The sequence below is a fragment of the Dipodomys merriami genome, unplaced genomic scaffold (assembly GCF_024711535.1).
Source record: "Dipodomys merriami isolate MVZ:Mamm:240054 unplaced genomic scaffold, mDipMer1.0.p SCAF_58, whole genome shotgun sequence".
Lineage (NCBI taxonomy): Eukaryota > Metazoa > Chordata > Mammalia > Rodentia > Heteromyidae > Dipodomys > Dipodomys merriami.
The window spans coordinates 7,819,960-7,840,046 of record NW_027206157.1 but is presented as its reverse complement, the minus strand read 5'-3'; positions in this window follow the sequence as shown (position 1 = coordinate 7,840,046).

Sequence of the window (20,087 nt, the reverse complement as noted above, 5' to 3'; positions counted from 1 at the left end):
TTGGGCATTGTAGGCCATGAGTTGAAATCCCAGCATGGCCAATAATGTATTCATGGAGTAAGAAGCCAATTTTGACACATTTTTTTCCTTCTGTGTGAAAGTCCTGGGTCTCAGTATATGTGATATGATGTAATAAATTTTTTTGTGTAATAATACTAAATAAATAAGGGTAATAAATGTCATATGGAATAAACCCATGTATGTAAATAGATCTCATATATGAGTATTATTTTTTCCAGTACTGGGACTTCAATTAGGCCCTTGGAACTTTTCTGAACTTCTTGTCTTCAAGGACGGTGATCTTCCCTAGGTCCTGAGTTCAAATCTCAGAGCTGGCAAAAAATAAAAAGTAAAAGTATAAAACTGAGAAGTTCAATCCAGTGGTTTTACTATTCTTTTTCCTTTGTATTGTACCTTCCTGGGTATAAATAACAATGCCCAGACAATATACATGACCTTACATTGCTGATGTATGGCGGGCTATTAGGGAAGACAAGCGGAAATCAGCAACTTAGGCCTGAAATTTGAATCCCGGGACTCCCACTAATGAATGACTGGCGGAAGATTCTAAGAAACACTTTCCAGTGCGGGAAGGTTGCTCAGTGGTAGAGCGCTTGTCTTGCATGCTAGAGGCCCTGGGTTTGATTCCTTAGCACCACATAAGCAAAAAGAAAAAAGCCAGAAGTGGCGTTGTGGCTCAAGTGGTAAAGCACTAGCCTTTAGCTGAAGAGCTGAGATACAGCGACCAGGCCCAGAGTTCAGGCCCCAGCACCGGACCCCCCAAAAAAATAAAAAAATAAATATTAAAATAAAAATTTTAAAAAGAAACGCTTTCCAACAGACATCTGTACTAATAGAATGTTGTAAATGTAACAATTACATTAGTAGTTAGTGCACGATTATATTAAAAATTATACACAACAATTATACTACATTGACTAATTTTCAATTAATATTTTATTATGTATTCAATCATGATACTTAAAATAAGGAAGGAATAATTTAATTGGCAATATTTGGTAGAAATATCATATATGCAATTTCATAATTTACAGACATCTCTCGTTAAATAAATCTACATCTATCTATCTATCTATCTATCTATCTATCTATCTATCTATCTTTCTTTCTTTCTTTCTTTCTTTCTTTCTTTCTATCTACCAATCTACACATTTATCTGTTTATACACTTGTCACTACTGGGGCTCAGTGGTAAGAGTGCTCGCCTAGTAAGTATGACGCCCTTGGTTTGATTCCTCACTACTATGTGCATAGAAAAATCCAGAAGTTGTGCTGTAGTTCAAATACTCGAGCACTAGCTTTGAGCATAAAGGCTTAGAGACTGTGTCTAGACCCTTACTCAAGACCCAGGACTGGCACCAAAACAAAAGAAAACAAAAAAAAAACCAAAAAGATAGAATTTTCTGACTGCAACCATATAAGGATAGGGCTGAAAATACCTCATCACAGAGCAAGCTGAGAGTCTAGTGCTGACATTTGCCATCTAATCTGAATTAGCCAGAGGTAAACCGCTGCAACCCAGTTCCATGGACTAGATGCTGCTGGCTTGCTCATCCTGTCATCCAATATACTCGGGGGCTGAGATCTGACACTGGTGGGTTTAAAACCCAGCCCTGGCAGGAAGTCTGTGAAACTCTGAGCTGTGGCTTAAAGTGGTAGAGTTCTAGCCTGATCAAAAGATCTTAGCACAGTACCCCCAACATTTCATTGCAATCCCCGTGGCTGACTCCCCCCCAAAAAAACCTCACTTCTCTAAAATCAAAATTTGGACTGTTTGTGGTTTGTTTCTGAAAGAATGGTGATACTGATGAAAGCACCCTAATTCTAATGATATTATGTGGGTTACTGCTATGTGATAAGTCTTTCATGAGTTGTTGTGTGCTGAGTCTTTCATGGGGTACATTTTTTCATTTTTTTCATCTGGTTCTTGTAAGAGCTCCACAAGTAAGATGATTGTGCAGATGAGAAATTTGTGGCTCAGATATTTCCTCATGTCAGTGCCAAAATTATGTATGTTCCTAACTACAGTGAGTTGTCTCCTGCAGACAATTGTTTTGGTTTATGTTTCTTGATCATGAAACTTGAAATCAGGACCTAGCCACTGACAGTTACCAGTGGGTATCATGGGTAGCGCCATACCACGTGGAGCCAAGGACCCCCTTGCAACAGAGTGTTACAGCCTAGGCGTGTAGTAGCTGAGGTCTGTCATCCTGCCTACTCAGGAAGCTGAGATCTGACGATCTGGGTTCAAAACTATCCCAGAAAAAAGGTCCCATGAGACTACTATCTCCTGTTGACCACTTAGAAACTTGAAGTGGAAATTAGTCGCTGCTGACTCCTGTCTGTCATCCTAGATACTCAGGATGCTGAGAGCTGAGGATCACGGTCCAAAGCCAGCCTGGGCAAGAAATTCCTTGAGACGCTTCTCTCCAGTGACCCACCAAAAACCTCAAGGGGTGCTGTTTTTCAAGTGGTAGAGTGATTGGCTTCAGCTAAAGAGCTTAAGGACAGCACCCAGGCCTAGACTTAAATTCCTCCAACTTCCAACAAAAGAAAGAAAGAATCCTGAATTAGAGTGCTGGGAATGTGTCTTAGGAGTAGAGTGTGTTGCATGTATGAATCCCTGGGTTTGATTTCTTAGTACTATATCTCTAGAAAAAATCCTGAAGTGGCTGTGTGCCTCAAGTCGTAGAGTGCTATCCTTGTACAGGGGAAACTCAGGTGCAGTGTTCAGGTCCTGAGTTGAAGCTCCAGGACAAGTATATGAACACACAGATACACACCAATACCAGAAGTGAAGCGCTGACACCAAATGATAAAGAACTAAGCTTCTGCTCTGAGCTCATGGACAGTACCCAGGTCCTGTGTTCAACTCTGAAACACAGTCACCCAGGTCCCAACTAAGATAGGTCAAAGTTTCAAAATCTGATGAGTTTCACAAGCCATAGATGACAGGAACCATAGTGATAATACACATGTGCTATGATTTAGCAAGTTTCTGGAAACCTAAGGAGGCATCATTGCCAATAATGAATCATTTCATTAGGTTCAGCTCGCTAGTTGTCTGCCAGAAGGACCCTTGAATTAATTGTAGCAGGTTATTTCAACACTGAAACATAGTCTAACAAAGACAGGATAAGTGCAGGGAACTTGGGCACGGGAGGTTCACAAATGAAGTCTTCCTGTCACAACAGAGCTCTCGGCAGAGAGATAGCTTCAGGTACATAGAGGACTTTTTCTCCTGGACTTCAGAGCCCACCCACACTCCTCACTAATTGGCCTAGAAGGAGTTTTTTTAATCACTCAGCTGTACAGGAGTGAAGCATGTTCCAACAGTTAGGAAGACTTCTTCCAGCAGTCCCCAATGTGGAGAAAACCTCAGCCTATAATGGGAACATGAGAGGGGCCCCGGAAGATGCACTGTCTTGAAAACTCTCTCTGTTCTATGAAATCATTCTATTCAAAGGAAATTTCCTAGCTGGATACCTTTCATCGCAGGAACTCTAGACCTTCACCAATAGAAATACATACATACATACATGGGGAGACATGTTGTTACTGGCTTTTTTTTTTTTTTTGGCATGTCTGGGTGTTTTACTAAGAGCATAGGCAATGTTCCTGAGCTCCTTTTGCTCAAGGGTAGCGCTCTGCCCTTGAGTCATAGACCCATTCATGGGAATTTTATATTCCTGTAATCCCTCAGAAATAAGAGTGTGGTGGAATTTCCTGTCCTGGCTGAATTCAAACTGGTATTCTCTACCTCTCAGCCTCCTGAAGAGCTAGGATTACAGGTAGGATCTACTGACACTTGGCTTTCTTTTCTTCTCATTCTTTTCTTTCATCCTGACAGTCTGAAATCTTCACAGTGTCATTCCAATCATTTGCATTTTGAAGTAAAACACCCAGGCCTGGAGTTGAAGTGCCTGGACTGCCACCTATAAATGGAGGGAGATCTTGAGAAAATCATTCCTATCCATGGGAATGCCTAATGGAATGTTATAAAAGTAACAATTCCTTTATAGAATGCCACACAAAAAGTATTGGATACTGTCTTCCATTCTAGCACCATGGTATGATTCTCCAAATTAAGGAATACTGACTACTTTTACATTAATGCTTTAGTAAGTATTCAACCATGATACTTCATTTCATTAGAAGGAGGCATAATTTAATAACTAATAATTCATAGTATATGTAATTTAATATCCTCACATTCTCTCTCTCATATACATAGCAAACTACACATCTATCTATCTATCTATCTATCTATCTATCTATCTATCTATCTATCTATCTATCTATCTATCTATCTATCTATCTATCTATCTATCTATCTAATCTATCTATCTATCCGCCACTAATATTGCTTGATCACAGTTTCTCAGAAATGGCTGGCAGTTCAGGTTGCAAAGGCTTTTGTTTTACAACTGACCCATTCATTATTTGTGCACTGTGGGTGTGAGTTCAAATCCCAGCATGGCCAAAAGTTTATATGTGGAGTCAGATGCCAATTTTGACTCATTTTTTTCATTCTCTGTGAAAGTCCTGGGTCTCTGTATTATGTATAATCTATATGCAAATAAATCCATGTCATAAGATGTAATAAATGAAATAAATTTTATATATGTAATAATACTAAATAAAAATAAAGGTAATAAATGTCATATGGAGTAAACACATGTATGTAAATAGATCTCATGTATGAATAATATTTTTTCCAGTGCTAGGGCTTGAATTCAGGCCCTGGAAACTGGTCTGAAATTCTTGTCTTTAATGATGGTGGGTTTCCCCTCCCCCACAGTGCCAGAGAGTTAATCAGACCCTGAGTTGAAATCCCAGGCCTGTCAGAAAAATGGTGAGAATTCAAAGCCAGAGTCTTAAATTTTTTTTGACCAGGAACATGCACTGTCTTGAAAGCACTCTCTGTGTTATGATATCATTCTATTCAAAGCAAATTTGTTAGCTTGGTGCTAATCTTCATAACGACTATGGATGTTGACTGAAAGAAATATATGCATATATATGCAGACACATGCAGTTACTGGTTCTTTTTTTTTAGTGCAGATCCTGAGGCTTAAACTGAGCCTAGAAATTGTCCCTGAGCTCCATTTACACAAGGAAGCACTTTAATGTGCCTTAATCCATGATACTTCATTAAATGGAGGCATAATTTAATATCTAATAATTATTAGTAATATTTTACATGTAATTTAATAATATATAGACATCTCACATTCTATAAATATATTCATATTTTCTATAAATATATTTATATTTAAATGTACAGCGGAATATATGTATACATCTCTCTCTATATATTTATATACACTTATTTTCAGCAATTTACACATCTATCTATTTATATATTGGCCACTCCTGGGGCTAGAACTCAGGACCTGGGAACTGCCTGGCATTGAATTTGTTTGAGGCTGCTGTGCTTAAACTGACCCCTTGATGAATTGGACATTCCAGGCCCTGAGTTCAAATCCCAGGAGTGCTGAAGTCAATTGGTGGAGTAAGAAGCTAATTTCCTTTCTGTGGATATATTGTGCCCTAGGTACAATATGTAATATCTATGCAAATACATATGTATGATATATATTATACATGTATATAAATATTATTTTTGCCAGTTCTAGGGCTGGAATTCACACACTGGGAAATGCTCCGGTTATTTTTTTCTTCTAGGTTAGCTTTCACTTTACCCAAAGCACAATAGTGTTACCTAGTCTCTGAGTTCAAATTCAAGGTATGGCAGATAATGTGGCCCAAACTCCTAGCCAGGACCTTAACTTTTTTGGGGGGGCAGGCACGGGGGTTGAACTCAGGTCGCCACAACTCTGACTCAGCCCTGATTACCCTAGGCTGGGGTGCAGCTTTTAAACCCACAGATGATCCAGGGATCCTAGGACCTGTGTTCAACTCCCAGCTCTGGCAAAAAAGTAAACAACCAAGATTGAGGAGGAAAAACCAGGAAATTTTAGACAACAGTTTTACCTTTGTTTCCTTTGCACTGTGACCATCCTGGCTCTCAATGACTCGGCTTGAAAATTGCACATGTCCTTGCATGGCCGAAGGCTGGCAAGCTGTCAGTGAAGCCTGAGCCCAACCAAGACACCTAGGCCCTGAGTTTGATGCTGGGACTTCCACCTACTCGTTCCTATCTATAGGAACAATAATAGAATCTTTGTAATGTACCAATTGAACTACTAATTAGCTAGTCATTGTATTATAAGATTGTACGCAATAAATATAGGTCATTGATTAACTTAATTAACACTTTATTAAGTCTCCTACTGTGATAAATTAATGGTGGCATAATTTTAGACCAAATAATTCATAGTAATAGAATATATAAAAATAAGATATAGGTTATCATTCTTTATATAGAGTTACACACTTGAATCTACATAAATGTCTATCTGTCTCTATAACTTTATTTATAGATTCATATACATATGTAAATACACACACACGCTGCAATCTACACATATATCTGTTTATATATATTGGCCACTCCTAGGGCTTCATCTCAGGTCCTCAATTTTGCCCGACAACTTCACTTGCGTCAGCCTGGTGGGCTAACATTGATCCACTAAAATATATAATTGACCCTCTAAAATATATGATAACTAAATAAAAAAAACAAAATAAAATGAATAACTACACTAACTGCAATATGCAATAAACATGTATATGTAAATATAAATCATGTATTTAAAATGTATATGAATATTATTTTAGCAAGTGCTAGGAACAGGCCTGTCTTTCTTGTCTTCCAGCATTGTGAGCTTTCCTTTCCCCCACAGTACTGCAGATTTACCTAGCCCCTGAGTTCAAATCCCAGGCCCAGCAGAAAAAATGGCGTGTATACAACACCAAGTAGCCTAAAAATTGTTTAAATATTTTAATGTATATATGTATGTATGCATTTATGTATTACATATTTTTATTTTGTCAAGCACAGGACTTGAACTCAAGGCATGGCAATTCTGCCTAAGCTTTGATCACTCTAGGCTGGGTTGCAGCCACTGGACCCACAGCCGAACCTAGGTTCCTGGGCCTCAAAGGCTGAGAGGATAAATAAATAAATAAAACGACACAGAAAAAAACCCAGTAACTTGCAATGGCTGCCTGTTTTACATTTGTTTTCTTTTCAAGGTGACCATCCTGGGTCTAAATGACAGGGCTGAAAAAAGTGTTGGTAACCTGGCATTGATGAAGGCTGTCGGACTTCCAGAGAAGCCATGGACCAACACGACAACATAGGCTTTGTGTTCGAAGTCGGGTCCTGACCCCAACCAATGGAGGGAGATCCTAAGAGTCTCGTTCCTATTCATAGGAATACTGATGGAAAGATATGAATGTCAAGGTTGAATTACTTGTTCCTGCATGATACTAGCATAAAATTAAAGAGGGATTTTAGGAGGCTGATGGATTTTAATAAATATTTTTGACACATTAAAAGAATACTATTAATTACATGGACACAATTGTTTCGGGACAGGGGTCAATATAATTAATAATTCATTAGGGATGAAAACAGTAATATTAATTACATGGAGGCATAATAAATACCCAAGAATTAATAGGAATGTAGCCTATATAACTGAATAATGTACAGACATCTCTGGCACTCTATAAAGATCTATATTTATTTGTGTACTACCATCTGCATGTCCATCTGTTCTTGTTTTGTAAACCCCTGGGGCTCAATCTCAGGTGCTGGGAACTGCTTGTTGGCTCCATATGCCCCAGGCTGGCATGCTGACACTCACCCATTCATGAATTGGGCCTTGTAGGCTGTAAGTTCAGATGCCAGCACTAACAAAAATTGAATCATGCAGTAAGACACAGGGTGACACATGTTTTCTTTTTCTGTGAAAGTCCTGGGTGTCAGGTGTGAAGTTTCATACATAGGCAATTCTATATCCTATGTAATAAATATAGTAAATATTCCATGTGTTATAGCAGTCAATAAAATAAATGGTAAACAAATAAAAAATAAAATGAATAACTACACTAAGCACAATTTGGAGTCAACATACAGGGCTCAATCTCAGGGCCTGGGCACTACCTGGCAGCTGAATTGGCTAGTGGCTGCTGTGCTGGCAGTCACCCACTCATGAACTGAGACTTCTTTGCCCTGAGTGTAGATCCAAGCACTCCCAAAAACGTAATCTTGTAGTGAGAAGCTGAACATGACACATGTTTTCCTTTTCTGTGAAAGTGCTGGGTGTCAGGTAGGATATATAATTTGGATATTAATCTATATGCTATGTAATATGATGTAATAAAGTTAAAAAACATCATAGGTAGAAGAACTGCCACTACAGTAAATGATAAACAGATTGAATTAGTAGTGAATTATTCTAGGATAAAATTAGACACAATAAGTGTAGGATGTGCACTGTTTAATATTTTATTAAGCATGAACAGAATAAAAATTACATGGAGACATAATTAGATAACTAATAATTGGGAGTAACACATGATGCATAATTTAATAATATATAGACATTGGTCTCATTCTATGAAATATCTAATTATATGTATGGATATATGTACATATATGATAAACAATTATAGGATATTGAGTAATTATTAATTAATGCTTTATTAATTGTTAACTGGGACATATCATTAAATGGAGACATAATTTAATACCTAAGAATTGGTAGCAATATTATCTATAATTTAATAATATGCAGAAATCTCTTTTTCTGTATATATTTATATGTAGCAATCTCTACACCTCATTCCCTCCAGATGCTCAGGATTGAGTGCTCTCATAGTAAGCACAAAGCCCTAGGTGCGATTCCTCAGTGCCACAGAACAGAAAACCCAGAAGTTCTGCTGTCTTTCAATCAATTGAGTGCTAGCCTTGAGCACAAATGTTTAGGCACAATGTCTAAGCTCTTACTCAAGCCACAGGTCTGATGCAAAATAAAGGTAGGATATTCTAACTGCTTAATAAAATATTAATTAAACTTAGTGCACATCCTACACTTATTGCTCATTACAGAGCAATCTAGGAGTCTGATGCTGACAGCTGCCACCTAACCTGACTTAGCCACATGTAAACGGCTGCAACCCAGCTCCACGAGTTACCCAGGTCATCCTGGCTTATGCCCATCACCCTAGCTGCTCAGGGGCTTTAAAACCCAGTCTTGGAAGGAAATCTGAGAGACACCTCAAAATGTGGATCCAAGTGGTAGAGCTTTGAGTTCAAGCCCCATGGCTAACACCCCAGAAAACCACCCCTCTAAACCATTAGATGTGAAGTTCTATGGTTTGTAAATTTTCCTCAAAGAATGGTGATACTGATGAAAGCACCCTAATTCTAATGACAGCTTGTGGAATGGAGCTATTTGCTGAGTCCTCCATAGGTTGCTCTGTTCTGAGTCCTGCACAGGGTGCTATATGCTGAGTCTTTCACAGGATGCAGTGTGCTGAGTCCTGCATTGGGTGCTGGGTGCTGAGTCTTTCACAGGATGTTCTGTGCTGAGTGGTGCAAAGAGTGCCATGTGCTATGTCCTTAACTGGGTGCATTCTTACCACTTTTCTATGTAAGAGCCCCATAACTTAGATAATTATACAGACAAGAATATTGAGGCTCAAATAGGTCCCCATGTCAGGGACAAAATTATGTATTACTGAAGACTCATGAGTTGTCTTCAGCAGAAAATGGCTTGGTTTGATTTTTTCTTGGTCATGAACCTTGAACTTGGGGCTGAGGCACTGACTCTTACCTCTTGAGCTCATGGCTAGCACTCCACCACGTGGAGCCATGGACCCCCTTGCAGCAGAGGCCATGGCCAAGGGGTCAGTAGCTGAAGTCTGTCATCCTGCCTTCTTGGGAAGCTGAGCTCTAAAGGTTTGGGTTCCAAACTATCTCACACACAAAAGGTACCATGAGTCTATTATCTCCAATTCACTACTAAGAACCTGAAGGGGAAGCTGGGTGTTTGAGGTCATGTGAGTTATCTTACCTACTCAGGAGGATGAGATCTGAGGATCATGGTTCAAAGCTAGCCTAAGCAGGAAAGTCCTGAGAAACTTAGTTCCAATGAACCACCAGAAAACCGGAAGAAGCCCTATGACTCAAGTGGTAGAACACAAGAATTGAGCTGAAGAGGACAGGGACAGCACCAAGGCCAAGACTTCAACTCCTTCAATCGACAACAACAACAATAAAAAAAGACAGAAATAAACTAACAAAGCTGAAGTAGAGGGCTGGGAATGTGCCTTAGTGGTAGAATGCTTTGCATATATGAAATCCTGGGCTTCATTTCTCAGGACCACATTACTAGGACAAAGCCTGAAGTGGCTCTGTGGCTCGAGTGGGAGAGGGATATCATTATACAAGAGAAACTAGGTACAGTGCTCAGATCAGGAGGTCAAGCTTCAAGATTCATGTATATGTGTGCATGCACACTCACACCCGTGCACACACACAACATGATGTGCACACATACACACACACACATACATCACAGACCAGATGTGATGTTGTTGCACAAAGTGGAAAAGTACTGGGCTTCTGCACTGAGCTCATGGTCAGCACCCAGCCCTGTGTTCAATCCCCAAACCTAGCCACCCAGGGCCCAACTAGGAGAAGTCAAAGGTTTCAAAACCTGATGAGCTTCACCAGTCCTACATGACAGGAAGCTTTGTGATATCCAACATGTGCTTGGATTTCCCAAGCTTCTGGAAACATAGGAGCGGCATCATAGGCCCAACATTGCCTGCAATGAATCGTGTCATTATGTTCAGTGCCCTAGTTGTTTGCCCTTCAGGCAGGCAACTGAATTATGTTGATCACCAGACTATAATCTCACAAAGTCAGGATAATTGCACATAACTTGGCCTGCCATGGGAGGTGGCACAAATGAAAGTCTCCTGTTAAAACAGAGCACTGAGGAGAGAGATAGCTAAGGGTACAAAGAGGAATTATTTTTTGTGACCTTCAGAGCCCGCCCACACTCATCCTCACTAACTGGCCCAGATGGAGTTGTTTGTTACCCAGATGTACAGGAGTGAGGGCTTTTGTGTGCGTGTCCAGACAATGAGATAGTCTTCCTCCAGCAGGCCTGTGATGCAGAGAAACCCTTAAGTTACAATGTGAACAGTGAAGGGAGCCCCGGAACATGCACTATCTTGAAAGAAGTCTGTCTGTTATGAACTCATTGTACTGAATACAAATTTCCTCGGTTGGTGCGATTCATCATAGCTACTCTGGATTTTCACCTATAAGAATACAATGCAAAAACAAAGACAGGCTCTTTTTGAAGGGGCAGGTCCTAGGGTGGAAGTATAAGCCTATACACGGTCCCTGAGCTCCTTTTGCTCAAGGGTAGTGCAATAAGCTTGAGTCACAACCCCACTTTTGGGTATTTCTGTGATCTCTTAGAAATAACTGTGTCATAAATTTTCCTACACTGGTTGGATTCAAACTAAGTTTCTCTACATCTCAGCCTCCTGAGGACCTGGGATTACAGCAGCAGCCACTGGCACCTTTTTTCTTCTCTTCTTCATTTTTTAATCTGGAAAATCTGACTTCTTAATGGTCATTCCCAAGGTTATAATTTATAAGTAAACTACCCAATGTTTTTTACAGCTGCTTTCCCTGAGAAGGATTTTCTCTCCTCATCTTCCCCTCTGGTCACAAGTTTGAGGCCAAAAGTGAGAAATGAGTGTCACAGGATTTGGGAGCAAATATCCACAGTACATGCCAGTTCTGTTACTTAGCATTGAGCTGCTGTGAATTTACTGTCTCAGGATATGAGAACCGAAAGCTGGAGCGATCCTCATACAGTCTGCATTGCTCCTTTAGCCTATAAAGTGATCTAATAATTATGAGTGCTTTGTGTCTCCAACATTAAGTGTCTAGAACACACTAGTAGCATCTTCATGTGAAGGGTTAAAGTTTTGAGGCAGTGACTGCTTGTTGCTTGTTTCTAGCAGAGCAACATTTGGTGGTAATCCAAACACCTGGTTGGTTGTGTGCCTTTATAAACCCTGCAAATCTTTAGCTCGGGGTTCTCCTCCTAGGCTCCACTGTGTTCGAGTGTAGGATGAGACCGAGCTGCCGCCCATTTAAATAAAACCTTAAAACAGCTGTAAAGTCTGACACTCGATGGTCTTCTTGGTGGGGATCCTGCGACCTGGGTATAACATAATAGTGGGGGCTTGTCTGGGATCCCCCCAAAGACCTCTGAGATCTCAGACTCCAAAGGTAAAACATCGCTGTCTTTATTAATTTGTCTTGTCCTATCATTTGTCTGTTTTACTTTCATTTTCCTTTGTGAGGATGGCCACTCCGATTTGTAAAGGGTTGTTGAAGCAGGCGCCCTTTCACCACAACCCTGGAGGAACTAGGAGATGTCCAAGATCCTCTTGTGGGGCAGGGGTCCTTCGAACCCTGCCATGTGGGGCGGGGTCCTTGGAACCCCGCTGTGTGGGGCAGGGAGGGGGGCGGCCCTTGGAACACCACTGTGTTAATTGTGGGGCGGAGGTTGGTTCAGTGTTGGGCCAGAACTGACCAAGAGGGCCTCCTAACAGAGGCCCAACTTGCCCACTGTGGCTCTGCTCCTTCTGCTGTGTGGTGTGGGTGTGGAACCCCACCATGACAGTAGTCAGTGGACCAATTTGGGAGATGTCCACTTTGTAAGCTTTTTTTTGTAACTGTCAGGCCTGCATGTGTTTTGTTTGTACTGTTTATTGTTTTTTGGACTGTACGTCTGACAGGACTGGAAACCATAGGCACCACTCCATCTAGTCCCTTGCACTTACAAAAAGAAACTGGGACACAGGGAAAGAAAAGGTACCCCCTGGTTTTTCAGGGAGATAACTTGAAATAAGAAATGTTTCCTCCCTCATACTCTCCTTTCCAGGTTCCTTTTGCAGAACCTGAGAATGATCAAGAGGAAGAGTGAGCTATAGAACACTCGGCACCTGCCCTTAACGTTTCTGAGGAGCCAGTCACTCGAAGATGCCGTGGGATCAATCCCCCTTCTAATGCAGCTGTTTTACCCTTATGCTCCATAGGTCCTGTGGATGTGGATGGTCAACAGCAACTCTAATATTGTCCATTTTCTATCAGTGATCTATACAATTGGCACACCCAAAATGCCCCCTTTTCTGAGAAACCCCAGGATTTAATTCGTTTGCTTGAATTTGTTCTCTTTACTCATCAGCCCACTTGGGATGATTTTAGTCCGCTTTTACAGGTCATTTTTACCACCGAAGAGAGAGACTGTATCCAAGAGACAGTCCGGAAACATATCCCTGGCCCCACAAGAGCACCTATTATGGATCCTGCCCTGATCACTGTCTATTTTCCTGAGATCCGACCAACATGGGACTACAATACAGTTGAAAGTAGGGAGCGACACTTCGTCTATCGTCAGGCTCTGTTGGCAGGTCTCAAGGAAGAGACTTGCCAACCTACTAATATGGCCAAAGTTTATGATGTTATACAGAGAGGAAGTGAAAATCCCGCAGCATATCTTGAGCAGCTCAGGGAAGCTTTTAGTCAATATACCTGTATGATCTTGAGACCCAGGAGTCGGCTCAGATGATTATGTTTGCCTATATAAATCAAGCTGCACCAGACATAAAGTAGAAGTTGCAGGCTCTAGACAGACTTGGTGAAAAGTCTATTAGGAATCTAGTAGCAATAGCGGAAAAGGTTTACAGTAAGAGAGAGAGAGAGTACCAAAGACAGGAAAGGAATGACAGAGAATGTGAAATTGAGTGTGAAAAGAGTGACCAAGCCAAAGAAAAGAGGCCAGACTTGTTGGACTCATCACTATCGCACGCCGACCATACCTGGTTCACAGACAGCAGCAGTTTCATTTGAGATGGAAAAAGGTACGCTGGTGCAGCAGTCACCACAGACACTGAGATAGTGTGGGCAGAAGAACTCCTCCAGGGAATGTCTGCACAAAGAGAAGAACTAGTGGCACTAACAAAAGCCCTACAGATGGGAAAAGGGAAGAGACTAAACATTTACATGGACAGTCGGTATGCATTTGCCACTGCGTATGTCCATGGAGCCATTTACCAAGAGAGGGTTTGACAGCTATTAAAAATGAACAAGAAATTTTAAGGTTCATCCGGGCCTTATGGGAACCAGCAAATATTGCCATTATCTACTGTCCTGGCCATTGAAAGGTAACTGATTCAATAACCAAAGGAAATAACTTGGTCGATCAGGCAACTAAGGGGGTGGATCTCCAGCCTAAAGCAGAAGTAGACCCAGGGCCCCAAGCTTTGCCTCCTGAGCCTCAGTACTCCCAAGAAGATTTGGAGTGGATAAAGAAAAATTCAATGGCCTATAAATCCCCAAACAGAGAAAGAAATAAAGACTGGTGGAAAACTGGTGAGAGAAAACTTATCTTGCCACAAAGATTGGGCAAGAGGATTCTTATGAGAATCCATCGGGTCTCTCACATGGGAACTGAAGAATGGAGGACTTGTTCCTACACTCAGAAGTAAAAATCAGGCAAGGAAATCAACTCATTGAGGACATTGTTAAAAATTTTAAAGCCTGTCAACTTACCAATGCCCTTAATCAACTGGTTACAAAAGGAGCTTGCCTCCATGAAGATAGGCCAGGTGTATATTGGGAAGTAGACTTCACAGAAATTAAAACTGGAAAATTTGGATATAAATATTTGCTAGTTTTTGTAGACACCTTTTCAGGATGGGTTCAAGCCTACCCAACAAAGCATGAGACTGCGCACGTCATATCTAAGAAGACCCTGGAAGAAATCCTACCCAGGTATGGCATCCCATCCACCATCTGGTAAGACAATGAACCAGCCTTTGTCCCAAAAGTAAGTCAGGGAATAGCCGTGGCACTGGGGATGGATTGGAAATTGCACTGTGCTTATAGACCCCAGAGTTCAGGGCTGGTAGAAAGAATGAATCAGCCTCTAAAAGGGACCTTAACTAAATTGGCCTTTGAGACTGGCGCAGACTGGGTATTGCTGCTTCCTTTTACCCTGTTTAGAGTAGGAAATTCACCCTATCAGCTTGGCTTTACTCTTTTTGAAATAATGTATGGACACCTTCAACCCATTATCCCTAGCCTTAGACTGAATTGCTTGCTGATTTGGATGATATTGAATTTCTGTGTAAGCTTGACTATTTAGAGCTGGTGCATAAGAGGATGTGGCCCCAGCTTAGAACATTATATGATTCTGCTTCTATTCCTACCCCCATTTGTTTAAACCAGGGCACTGGGTGTTTGTTCGAAGGCAAAACCTGAGATCTCTGGAGCCACAGTGGAAGGGACCTTACATGGTTCCACCCTTACATGGTGCTACTGGTGTGTAGCCCTGCTGCTACTGTGGCATTGCTGCTTGGATCCACTGCTCCCATGCCAGACAGGCTGACCCCTTTGCCCTGGACAAGCATGGGGAAACATGGGAAGTCTCCAAGCATCTTACCCAACAAGTCTGCATACACCTCAAGAAAAGAAAAATGAACTGATTGTTATTGGTATACTTGTTTAATAATATGGCTATACCCATTCAAGATCAAGAGCTGTTGGAGTTCAGTTTAAGGCTGGAGCCACAAGATTGTGTTCCAGGACCATTAGTCAAGGGGGGGAATGAAGGGTTAAAGTTTTGAGGCAGTGACCACTTGTTGCTTATTTCTAGCAGAGCAACACATGGTGGTAATACAAACACCTGGTTGGTTGTGTGACTTTATATACCCTGTAAAATGTTTACCTTTGGGCGCTCCTCCTAGGTGCTACTGTGTAGGAGTGTAGGACAAGGCCTGAGATGCAGCGCGTTTAAATAAAACCTTACAACAGCTGTAAAGTCTGACTCTTGGTGGTCTTTTTGGTGGGGGTCCTGTGACTGCGGTATAACAATGTTTCCATTTTTCTCTAGTACTCCTCGAAATATAGACTAAGGGTTTGTGTGGAGAGGCTCCTTGGTGAATCCCTGAGAAAACCACTTGAAGCCTCCTCAGGAGAAAGCCATTCAAGCCAGCTGAGCAGGAGAGTCTCTGAGACTATTTTCTCCAATAAACCACCAGAGAACCAGAAGTAGAGCAGTGGCCCAGAGGGTAGAGCTCCAGCTTTGAGAGAAAAAACTGAGCAGGAGATACAATCCAGACAGTTAGAAAAGCCTGGGAATTGCTTATGTCCAATTAACTACCAGCTGGCGGGAAGTGGAGCTGTGGTGGTGGTAGAGCTTCAACCTTGAGCAAAGCAGCTCAGGAACACATCGGCCCCTGAGTTTAAGCCCTGGGATGGCCACAAAAAAATTCAAAAAGAGAAGGCCAAGTTTATGTATCAGTGCCCTACCTACTTATGTGTGTATGTAAATTACCTCCCATAGTGCAAACTCTGCTTTTATTTACTGGTTTATTTTTCAGATATGCTAATTGTGCATACTGCATCATTCTCTTCATTTCAGGCCCATTGCTTTTCTCTTCCAGGGCTCTAGGCCTGTGTCTTTATATGATGCACACTGAAGCTTTCAACAGCCTTTATTTACATTTTATCATGAGGACAATGCAGGAACAATCACAAATCAGGCAGGGGAAGAGATCAGGTCTCTTGGAAATAACCGATATTCAGAAAATTAAACTTGAGAACATAAAATGGTAGCATACTTATGTAAAAACTACCATTAAGAAAAAAATGAAGGGGCTAGGAATATGGATTAACGAGAGAGTGCTTGCCTAGCATGCAAGAAGGCCTGGGTTCGATTCTTCAGGCACCCGTACACAGAAAAAACCAGAATATGTGCTGTGGCTCAAGTAGCAGAGTGCTAGAGACAGTGCCCAGGCCTTGAGTTCAACCCAACAACTGGCAAAGAGATAGCTACCTAGTCAGGAAGGTAGGTAGATAGATAGAAAGAAAAAAAGAGAAAGAGAGAGAGAGGGAGAGAGAGAGAAAGAAGGAAAGAAAGAAAGAAAGAAAGAAGGACGGAAGGAAGGAAGGAAGGAAGGAAGGAAAGAAGGAAGGAAGGAAGGAAGGTAGGTAGGAAGAAAGGAAGAAAGGAAAGAAGGAAGAAAGCTGATAGATGAATCCGTTTTTGACATCAGAAGGAAAGAAGGGAACACTTCCCAGTCACGAGTCTTTCTGCAGTGTTCCAGGACTCCAGCATCACCTTCACACAAACGCAGATCAGGATGACTGTCTCTGTCCCACTTCTCAGGCAGCCAAGAGCCCCAGAGTCAAGAGGGCAGAGCCAGGTTCTAACTCAGGTGCTTGGAGACAGAAGAGAAATGGCCCTGCTCCTCCTTGGACTGTGGATTTGCATTAATGATGTGGAGAATGTAGTAAGGAAAATGGACTGGCAGAGATAGGAGGGCCTTCAAACCTGAAAAATGGAGAGTCAAAAGCCCACACCTTAAGACCAGAGAGCAGGGTTTTCTACTCTGTTCCTCTCCTCTTCCCCACAAAACTGGCTCTCTGTAGGTAACCTAAAGATAGCCTGAGGCTCCCTTCACCTGAGGGAGGAAATTTAATTAGTCATCGTTTGAAGATACTGAGAGAAGCCTGACCCTGCTGTAACTCTAACAAATGTTTCAGGTTTCTCCCATTGCTGGCTGTGCCTGGAATGAATGAAGTGGTTTTGCAGCTCACTTCCCTTCCCTGTTGAGTGTGTACATTCTGCCTCCTAATCCTGCAGGCCTAGTTCTCTGCACCTAGCCTGGCTTTTGAAACTGTTTTCTGTGCTTCAAATACAGTGTTACTCTGGAGTTCTTTCTGCTAACAGAGCCAGGGCTTGGATCCTGAGAACTTCATTTGAACCCCGATTGGGTCAATAATATTTCTTTCCTTCTTCTGTAGCTCAAGAACTCCAAGAACATTTAGAGTGCAAGTAACTTCTCATCACCAAGCGAAACACAGGAATTTCTTGAGCATCTGACCTTTCAGAACAGGAAGCCAGAATGTCCTAGACTTCCCTACCTTGGCTGGTTTCACCCTGTGATAGAGACCTCAGCCTCCTGAGCTAGGGTGATGGGTGTAAGCTATTGGTTCTCTGCTAGGGTCTGAACTGTAATGACCTTGACAATACAAGTCAACTGCTTATCACAAAGGGCTTGGGGAGCATATTAAGCCTTTCAACAATGTGCCTTTCAGAACCTTGTAGGATGCAAGTTTATAATGCTAGAATCTGAGAGGCTGGGATTATGTATGTGCTACACTTGAACCTTGAGGTCTGACTCCAATTCTGGTGTACATCATCATTCATTTTCCAAACCATATTCTCATAAATAGCAAATAGGAAAATTACTTTGATTATCCCTCACTCTTTATCCAGTGTGTGTTTCAAACTGAAGCCTGGGCTCTGTCTGTGAGCAATTCAGCTCAAGGCAAACACTCTACCACTTGACCCACAGTGCCACATGGGGTTTTTTGATGGTTCATTGGAGGTAAGAGTCTAACAGGCTTTCCTTCCTTAGGCTGTCTTCAAACTGTGATCTTAAGATCTCAGCCTCCTGAGAAAGTAGGTTTCCAGAGCCACTGGAATCTGGCGTATTGTTTTTGCCAGACCTGGGGCTTCAAATTAGGGCCTGGGTACTGTCTTTGAGCTTCTTTTGCTCAATGCTAGCACTCTACCACTTGAATCACACCACAACTTCTGGCTTTTTCTGAGTATGTGGCACTGAGGATTCAAACCCTGGCATTCAAGCATGCTGAGCAAGCTCTCTACCACTAAGCTACATTCCCAGCCTCAACCTTACGATTTTATCCCTCAACTTGCCTATCCACAAGAAAAGGCTTCTGAGTATAAATCATCTAAACAAATCCCTATAGGAAGTTGTCCAAGATAAATAAGACAAAGCTCATACTAGGGACAGACTCTAACCATGTGATGACTTGACAAATGCCTCCATTTAATTATGTATCATGTTTCAACACTTAATTAAGTATTAATGAAAATGAGTCAATGTACTGAATTATTGTGTATAATTTTATAATATATGTACACAACATAATAACTATTATGTGTATAATAATACTAAATAAATAAACAATTAAATGGATAAAAAATTAAATACAAAATCAATAATAATCATAATATGAAATAAATATACATATGTACCTATATATCTTATATTACACATGTATACAAATATTTTTTTCAATTGCAAGGCCTTAATTCAGGCCCTGGGAACACTAGCTTGAAAATCTTTCCCTCAAGGACAAGGAGCTTAGCCTTCACCCAAGGTGCAATACAGTTACTTAGACAGTGAGCTCAAATCCCAGCAATGGCAGAAATACTGGCCCCAGTTCCAAGACAGTGACTTATTATTTGTAACAGAAACAGTTACATTTATTCAGTTCCATACTGAACACTGAAAAAAATCAGTGTAGAATTTTGTACAGCTATTCAGACATCCATCCTTTACTCCCAAAGTGCTTCTTGAGCACTACATAATTTTGTACGTTTTTCATTTTAAAATGTTGTACAGAGGGGTCACAGTTACATGAGCAAAGTAATGAGTACATTTCCTATTGAGCATTGTTGCCTCCTCGTTTGTTTTTCCCCTACCATCCCTTCCCTCCCATCTTCACAACTAACTTCCCTCCTGAGGTCAGTGACTTATTTATTTTTGGCTTGGCATGGGGTTTGAACTCAAGTAATAACAACTCTGAGCCTTCTGTCACATTGCTACGGATTCATCAAGACTCTGAGTTCAAATCCCAGGCTAGGAAAGAAAACTGGAAGAAATTCCAAACCAAGGAGCTTTATTATTTCAATTTAGTTAGTTAGTTGGTTAATTAATGAATTAATTAGTTAATTAATTTTGCCAACCACGGTGCTTGAACTCAGGTCATGACAACTCTGACTCAGCTTCACTCTCCCTAGGATGGGGTGCAGCCTCGGGACCCAAAGCTGATCCTGGGACCCTAGGCCCAGAGGGTTTGCAGGAAGAAAAAAAAAAGCACAACAGCACAAAAATTGGGGAGCTGTAGAGGACTCAGGGTTTTACAAGTTTTTCTTTGCATGGTGACCATCCTGGGTCTGAATGACATGGTTTCAAAGTGGACCTGGCCTGCCATTGCTGATGGCTGGCAGGCTA